Here is an 8,602-nt window from a genome sequence, read left to right as displayed (position 1 = left end):
GTTGAACTCTTCTGCTACTTTATGAGCACAATGTTTCCATGAATTTGTGAAAATTATTTTCACGTGATTTTGAAGGCCATCCAAAGAGTTATTTACAGATTGTTGTCCTTAAATCACTGTAACAAGCTCATGATGATAATCGTTTCAGTTTGTTACATATTTCATAAGTTTCATTATACATTTTCTCAAGTTTTAAACATAATTTAATATTGATTCACTCCTTATGAAATTTGTAAAAATATACTTTACATGCATATGAACAATCACAGAAGGATGATGCATCGAGTAGCAATTAGTTATAAAGTACTCTTCTACGCAGTACGACCACTTACCACCAGATAGTCCTGTGAACAGACATTGTGTAAGTGTATAAATAGGTATTTATCATCTTTTTTAATTCCTAACTGTTATAGTAAAGATTATAACAGGTAAACATTTTTGATTTCCTTTGTTTTTCATTTTTTGACACTTTGAAGTCTGAATCCAAAAATGAAAAAAACAATTAGGCCAAACCTTAAGTATAACAATCATTAAATTACTTTACTGTAATGTAATTTCATTACATTACTTTACTTTACTTTATTTAAAATTTATTATTCCTCTGTACCGTTAAATTGTATTTTAAATTCTATTAATGTAAACCACCTAGTAAGGAATATTGAGATTAGACCATGAGAGTACTTTGATGAAAAATTAAGATAAGATTATTCTTATCTCTCTATATTTTAAACTAAGTGGTTTATATTAATAGAAATAATAATCAAATTAATAAAAATGATCACTTGTATATATGTCATTGATAATATTAAATTTTTATGCATGGAGGGGTATAGTTACATGTATCTTTTATTTCAAGATAAGTACACCCCCATGAGAGGGGTGTCTTCATCATAGATCTTGTTAAAGGTATAATTGTTTTTTGTTTTTTTTTTTATATAATGATCAGTATTTGACAAAATTCTAACATTTTCAAAAAAATTAAAACTTAGTGTTAAATATTGAGTTTGATGGTATTTATGTAATTGGTCGACACTGGTAATTTTATACTGAATTAAAAACAAAATACATTTCCATAACGAAACTGAATTAATAGTTAAAATAAAAATATAACTAAAAAACATGATTTTTTATTGTAATTGACTTCCAATATAACCTCATGTTTTTTTGTTTGCATTTTTAATAGATCCTTTAGTAGGAGTACGTTTTTTAGAGAATATAATAAAATATCTCTATTGAAAACCAATGTAAGATTTAGTTAATATATAATAATTCTTGTGAACTAAGAAAGGCACGATAATGTTACAGTCGAGTGCGCTTAGATAGTAGGCTTAAAGATGGAGTAATGCATGAATGAGTGAGCAGTACCTGCTGAGAGACATTTTACTAATAATGTGATGTCAGAAATACCACGTACTTTGCAGTTGTGGTTTAGTGATAAAATTTTCCCTCGCATTACATCATTCCGTGACTACAAAAGTAGCAGCTGCCATTTTCAAATAGAAAATTTTATGAAAAATCATTACAGATCTAATGGGATTGGCAAGAAAGTAATTTCGGTTTTCACCGAATTTTTCTTTTGGAATTTGATAGTTGTCACTTTAGCATACTTTTGAATCAAATTGCGTTTAATTTTGTTTATACCTGTTAGTTTGTGGTCAATTTTTTTTGCATTCTGTGCAAAAACGAACATTTCATTATATTTTTACTTTTTTGTTTCTGAAGAGATTTGTGAAGTTTAATATATTGATTGCTTAAAGAAAATATATTTCAGATTTTGTTCTGAAGATTTTTCACTCAAAAATGAACCAAATCAAAAAGCCATAATCAAATCTGATTTGTCATATATCTGTGCGAGAGATTGCATAGAGGGTGAAGAATAAGGTTGATATTTGGATTCCGCATGAATTAAAAGAGATTCATTTAACACAAATACATACGTATCAAATGCGATGAAGTCAGCCCGTTTTTGAAACAAAACATCTCTGGTGATGATGAAAAATGTATAGTCTACAATATCAGGGATTACAAATATGTATAAATATCGATGCAAATGTTTACTGTCTAACAACTAAATAAACTGGAGGAAGCAACTGCTAGAATTGGCAAATCACAAAGGAATCTTATTTCACAAAGACAATATAAGGTCTCTCGTATCTTTGGTAACTTGGAAATTATTGGAGCTCGGTCAAGAAGCGATGTCTCATTCCCCATACAGCTATGATCTTGCACAATCGCATTACTATTTATTTCAAAGTTTGCAAAATTCTTTGAATCATAAAACTTTCACTAATGACCCGAAATCACATTCTGTTCAATTTCTGTTAAGGACCAAACGTTCTAAGATTGTAGAATCTTGAAGTTGTCAGAAAGATGGTAAAAGGTTATCGGACAAAATGAAAAATATATAATGATTAAACTTCTTTCTTTGTATAAATAAATTAGTTTTATTTCATACTACAGAAACCAAAATTACTTTCATGCAAACTGATCATGTAATCATGTTCTTTCTTCTTGCTCATATATTTGTTGTTGTTTCTTCTTGCTTATTAAAAAAGGACATTACATTATATTTCCTGGCTAGTTTAATCGTACTCATTTAGATTAGATCAAACATGAACACGCACATTATAACAGAATTTCATTATAAATATTAATGCCTTAATCAGTGAATAAATGTTATTTAGTATCAAATGTTTATATTTTTATCTTCATTTATCTATGGCGCCAATAATTAGCCATCAAAGAAATTGAAAGGTAAGAATCGCACATGAACACCAACCCTAATGTAAACTAATGTAATAAAAACTAACATTGTTGTAAAATTTCATAAAAATCAGAAAACTCATTTGACTATAAACAGATTACCAAAACATCTCAACAGATTACCAAGCAAAATCTCATCACTCAAAAAGCACAGTATAAACATTTGTCATTTCCAAGAGTAAATATACATTTAAACAAAAGAATTAAGGTTTGTATTAGTGAAAGTTACATAAAAATCTTTTAAGTGTTATTGAATTTTAAGATATTGTCTCAAAAATCGAGCTAATTGTTTCATGTAACTTAATGTGAATGAGAATTTTTAATGATTCATGCCAACCTTAAATTATGGTTTTTAATAAGTTATTACTGTACACGATAATATAAACAATTTGCATACAATATAAATGATTATATTTGTTAAATAGTTTTTTATTATAATTTAATGTTATCATCATATTCATCGCTTGATTCTCTATTGCTCATATGTTCCAAGTTATATGTAAATATAAAACACACACACAATGCTTTGATACGTATGGATCTAGAAGCGCTGTGTTTTTCAAGTAATGGCAAGTGAAAAATTTCACCCAGATTTTTACCTCCAGTGGTAAATAAGGTGTACTGAAATTCTTGGGAAACAAGTCATCTGAGAAAATTGGTGGTTTGTTGTAATGTAGACCTGAAAAGATTTAAAAATGATATCCAGAACAAAATTTTATCTCAATTTCTGAGACTTCTGATTTGAATCCCAAATAATTGGAATCAAAAAAGCATAAGATTCTTTAAGTTAATGTTAATTCTTGTTTAGTTCAAATGTTAGCTCCGCTTGAAACATTTACCGCGGAAGAACAATGTATTGTGAAATATTTATTTTCTGAAGGTGTAAACTAACATGAAATTCACTTGGACATAAAACAGTTTCGTACAAAGTGTGTTAACCTTGCAAAATTGATTTAACTGATCACTGATTTTCATCATAACAAAAAATCTGTACAAATTTTAACTGGCAGTTTACAAAGAAAATCAGATTAATGATCGCATAGAAATCTCAGATGCTGCTGAAATAAGAGGGCTAGTATTGGCGCTGTCCATTCCATTATCCCATATAAGCTGAATAGGTGCAAAATATGTTCGAGGAGAGTTTCAAGACTTGTCAAAATCAGACATCTGAATTAGACACAATACTATTTATGATCGCATAATAACTTGGATTCATTTTGAGCTGGAATCCAAACATCTGAGTTTGCTAGGCAGAAATTCAAAACCTGATTTGATTATTTGGAAGAACATTGTACTAATGTGACGGTAGAAAATAAAATGAAAACTGCAATAAGAAGAAAATATCCCAGTTTTCAAAAGATCAGGATGTGTCACAACCACCTTCAAATCCTGTTTTCACACAATCAGATGTTTTTTGTTTGGTCCTCAAAAGAGTTGTTAAATGTCACAAAGTTCAGGAACAATGACCGGATCAAGAATATTTCAGATAAGTAGATGAATAATTCTTTATTACTGCAATGAAAAATCTTGAAGAAAGATCATGCCTAAAATGTAGCCAGGGATTATGCTGAAGTCTAGTTAGTTTCATTGTCATGGAATAAATAAGTTTTTCTAATCATTTGATGCTTTATCGAACAACACTTGGATACAAGGGTTAAAAAGATATTAAGGTGTGCAGTAAATTTACTTTGTTAGGTTGCCAATAAACAAAACTAAAAAAAAATTTGGTCTTTAAATTTTAATTCTAAGAAAATTGATATAAATATGTTAATTTAAATCAGATAAAAAAAGATTGAAGAAAATAATTTAAAACAAAAGCCAAAACAGACCATGTTGTGGGTAAAAAATGTTAGATATTTAAACCAAACAGAACGGTTAATTTTCAAGCTGCCAATCTGTTTACAATATGATGTTACAGATTGTTTGCTTAGAGGTGTATGGATTTATTTATTTTTATAAGTAAACTGCTTTACAGAATACAAACTCTCCATATATTTGTTGATGCTAAGTGAATCCCTGATTTTTTTATTGCCACTCAATTTCCAAAAAACATTCCAGTGCGTTCATTGTATTTCTAGCTGTAATTATTTTTTTCATTGAGGTTAACTATCTTGTATGATGAGTATATAAACATTTATTGTTCCCGTTATGTGTCATCAACAATTAGTCTATCAATCATGGTTTCAAAAATGTAGGTAAGTAATGGCAGATATTTAAAAATAATTATGTTAATATAAGAAATGGATGCTATTGATCTGATTTATAAACTGCTTTCTTGATTATAATTTACATAGTTGATGGTAGTCGTTGGCAGGTAATGTATGGTATCACCAATATGTATTTTTTTCAGATCCATTGCTGTAGTGGGGTGTCAATCCTCACTCAGTTAGTTGTTTGAGACCTGATCTCAAACCGCAGTTCTGCTACCCACAGTATTACTAAAGGTATGGAAAGTGTTTGTATGAAATAAATTATTATTAAATCACAATAATTTGGTTTCTAATACGTGGATCTAAAATCAAAGGTATATAACATTACAGTGGTTGGTGAGATAAATTTCTTGGCATTAATCTCAACCGATAGCTTGACTGGAGATCTCATATTACAATAAATGATTGGTTAACAACTTTCCTCTGGTTTACGCATTATGTACATGACACAGATCACCTTATAAGCAGATATGAAAGCTGAAGTTATAAACTTCTTAAAAAAACATTAAGGAAAGTGTTGAAATAGAAACACAAGATAGTTTATAACTAATTTTAAAGCTTTAGGATTACTTACTTTACCTTCACTTTATACTCAACAAATAATAAATAACACAATTATTTCATTAAACATGGAAATAGTCATAAGTTTTTTCGATATAGAATTGTATTATGGAAACAGTTGCACTTGAGTCAAAGCAACATTTAGCTTATGATTCTTTTTAGCTAAAAATGTCAATATGAATCAGAAAATATTTTTTAATAGTTAAAATCTACTTTATAGAAATTATTTTGTTTATATTGTAGGTAAAAACTCAATCTCATGTAATACGGAGAACCAGTTCACAGTTCATCATGAATTGAGCTCTGTTACGCCCACATACCAAGGATTAAGATTTATCCTTAAATCAGGTACATATAGAATATTTTTCATCTTCATATCTTTGAACTTTTTTCCATCGTGTGATTTGATAAAAACAGTACTGATACCAATCGCCGGGATTACTGAATCATTACCTATAATTACATTTTTCAGTTCATTCTTTACTAATCAGGTACTATTTTCAGATCATTATACATACGCTCCAGTTAACAAGATACCATTCTGTATCCAAATTCAGCTCAGAAACTTCAATTAAGACCAATCTTTCATTTGAATCATTTCTATTTTGTTTATTTGCCTCGACAATTTCTTTTGAAGAAATGAACAATCTTTTAGTAAGTAAATTTTGCTATGACAAAAAGACATGATATTTTTATTTTCCACAGAACTTTATTAATTCTTACACTGATTCTTTTTATGCCCAACCTATCCACAAGAAAATCATTTGAGAGTAAACTTATTTACATGTTTAGCAGTTAACGCTACAGTATCTTAACTAGATTTCAAATGCTCTTCTTCAATTGATAATCTAGCAGTTAAATGTTTTTAAGTTAGTTGATTTTCGTTTGTTGCCGGAGGCTAAACGGAAAAAGAAAGAAAGACGACTATGTCAGTGCTACACTAGTGCTCCTTGTGGTGAGGTGTAATAATGACACACTATACCCACTTAGACACTAGTTTATTTAGAGTGAGTGTGGGTGATTTTGCAAACCTTTTTTTAGAAATATATTTTTTTTATTGTTAACATAGGCTATGTGCCTAAGAAAACTAAGACTTTAATTAGGGGAAGTTTAGAGATACTTCCCCTGAGGGCGACCTCTCCGCACACCCCCTTGACCTTTTAAATTGAAAATTTAATGGCATCAATGCCCCATATATATAGAAGTATTCGGCCCAGTTTTGGTCAAAATCAGTCAAGAGTAGTTCTGGAGATATAAGATGATTTAGAGGCAAATACCCCAAACACACACAAGTACATATGAAGATCCAGAAAATCTCCATCTGGTTTTTCGGGTTCATTAGGTATCAAAACGTATCCACTGAGTTGGTCTAGTAGTGCACTTGCTTTCGCAAACCAGCTGATTTAAAAGTGGAGAGTTTGAAGGTTCAAATCCTAGTAAAGGCAGTTACTTTTATATGAATACTAGATCATGGATATGGTTTTATTTGGTGGTCTGGTTTTAATTAACCACACATCTCAGGAATGGTCTATCTGTAATAATATCCGCCATTCGATCCGATAATTCCTGGCGCTCTTTCGTTCATGAGCAAGAGAATGGAGACCCTTCGGGCGTTTTGTATAAAGCCCTTGCACGTAAGCGCAGGATAGATGTCCTCTTGTCAGCTTTATCAACCCGCGAGGGCGTGGTAATTGATAAGGACCGTGTCCTTAATATTTTGTTGATTGATTTGCTTCCGGATGACACTATGGTGGGTGAGGTTTCATACCACTGGTGTGTCAGGCGGGAAGTCGAGATATTCGAGACCGACTTACAATCTTCTGAGATCACTGAGGCAGAGGTGCGCCAGACGATCTATAGTATGGCACGGCACAAGTCCCCCGGATATGATTGTATCACAGTGGAGCTACTCGTACGAGCGCTTCCAGAAGTCCATGGTCCTCTAACTAAAATATATAATTGGTTGCTCTTCGCCGGCCACTTTCTGGCGTGTTGGAAGCGTGGAAACTTGGTGTTGTTTAAAGGTGGTTAGTTCTTCTTACCGTCCACTAACGCTGTTGCCTGCGTTTGAGAAGGTCCTATATCTGTGTATTAATATTAGCCACTGATCATTTGCTAATGGACAACCAGGATAGTTTCTGACCGGGCAAGAGCACTGAGGATGCCATACCAAAGGTGATGGATATAGCTTCCTCTAGTCCATGTAAGTATGTATTAGGGATTTTCTGGAAAAATCCGGGGCATTTAACAACTTATGGTGGCCCTCTGCCCTATTTCAGATGCAGAAGCGTAAGTGTACACAAAATAATTTAATAAGTGCTCTCAAATTATTTCAGCTATCGGACGTGATGGCGGCTCGGAGATTCGCAAGACCTTAACTAAAGGATGCCCTCAGGGCAGAGTTCTGAGTCCTCTTCTTTTGATCATAGAATTCGATTCCATGTTGCGTTTAAGGTTGCCATGGGGTTGACGTGTCGTCACTTATGCTGACGACGCGCTGCTACTGATTGACGGGAATTCGCGTAAAGAGTAGAGTTCCGAGCTGCTCATGCTTGTGAGACACTCCGACTGTGGAGTATCCAACATAAGATGATTTTCAGCCCAGAAAAAAAGTACAATGATGTTATTTAAGAGCCGATTGGCTGCTTCCCGACGAATCCGGATTCGGATGGCTGGTCTCCCCATTCTGTACGTTACGGCTAAAAAATACCTGGGTGTTATCCTTGATGAGAATTTTCGGTTCAAGGAATATCTACAGTGTGTAGCAAAAAAGGCCGCTGGTGGTTTTTATGGAATCCGTAGAGTCATTCATCCCGAGTGGGGGTTGAATTACCGTACCATGTGTCAGCGAAGCTTGAGTAAAACATAATTTTGATTGGTATGAGTGTAGCACAGATTTAACTTTAAACTCATTCGTTTTCTGAGGCATTCACAGTCATGAACGATGCTGTCAAATCTGGACTAGGTGCGGGGTTCTCGTTTTCGGTCGGTTAGTTTGAGGGAATCACGTTAGGTTAGATGTGAAGATGTCCGTTTGAGGCCTTCATGAAGGCGAAATTTGATATGTA

The sequence above is a fragment of the Lycorma delicatula genome, chromosome 12, assembly GCF_047948215.1.
Source record: "Lycorma delicatula isolate Av1 chromosome 12, ASM4794821v1, whole genome shotgun sequence".
Taxonomy (NCBI): Eukaryota; Metazoa; Arthropoda; class Insecta; order Hemiptera; family Fulgoridae; genus Lycorma; species Lycorma delicatula.
Note: the sequence above shows the minus strand (reverse complement) of the source record.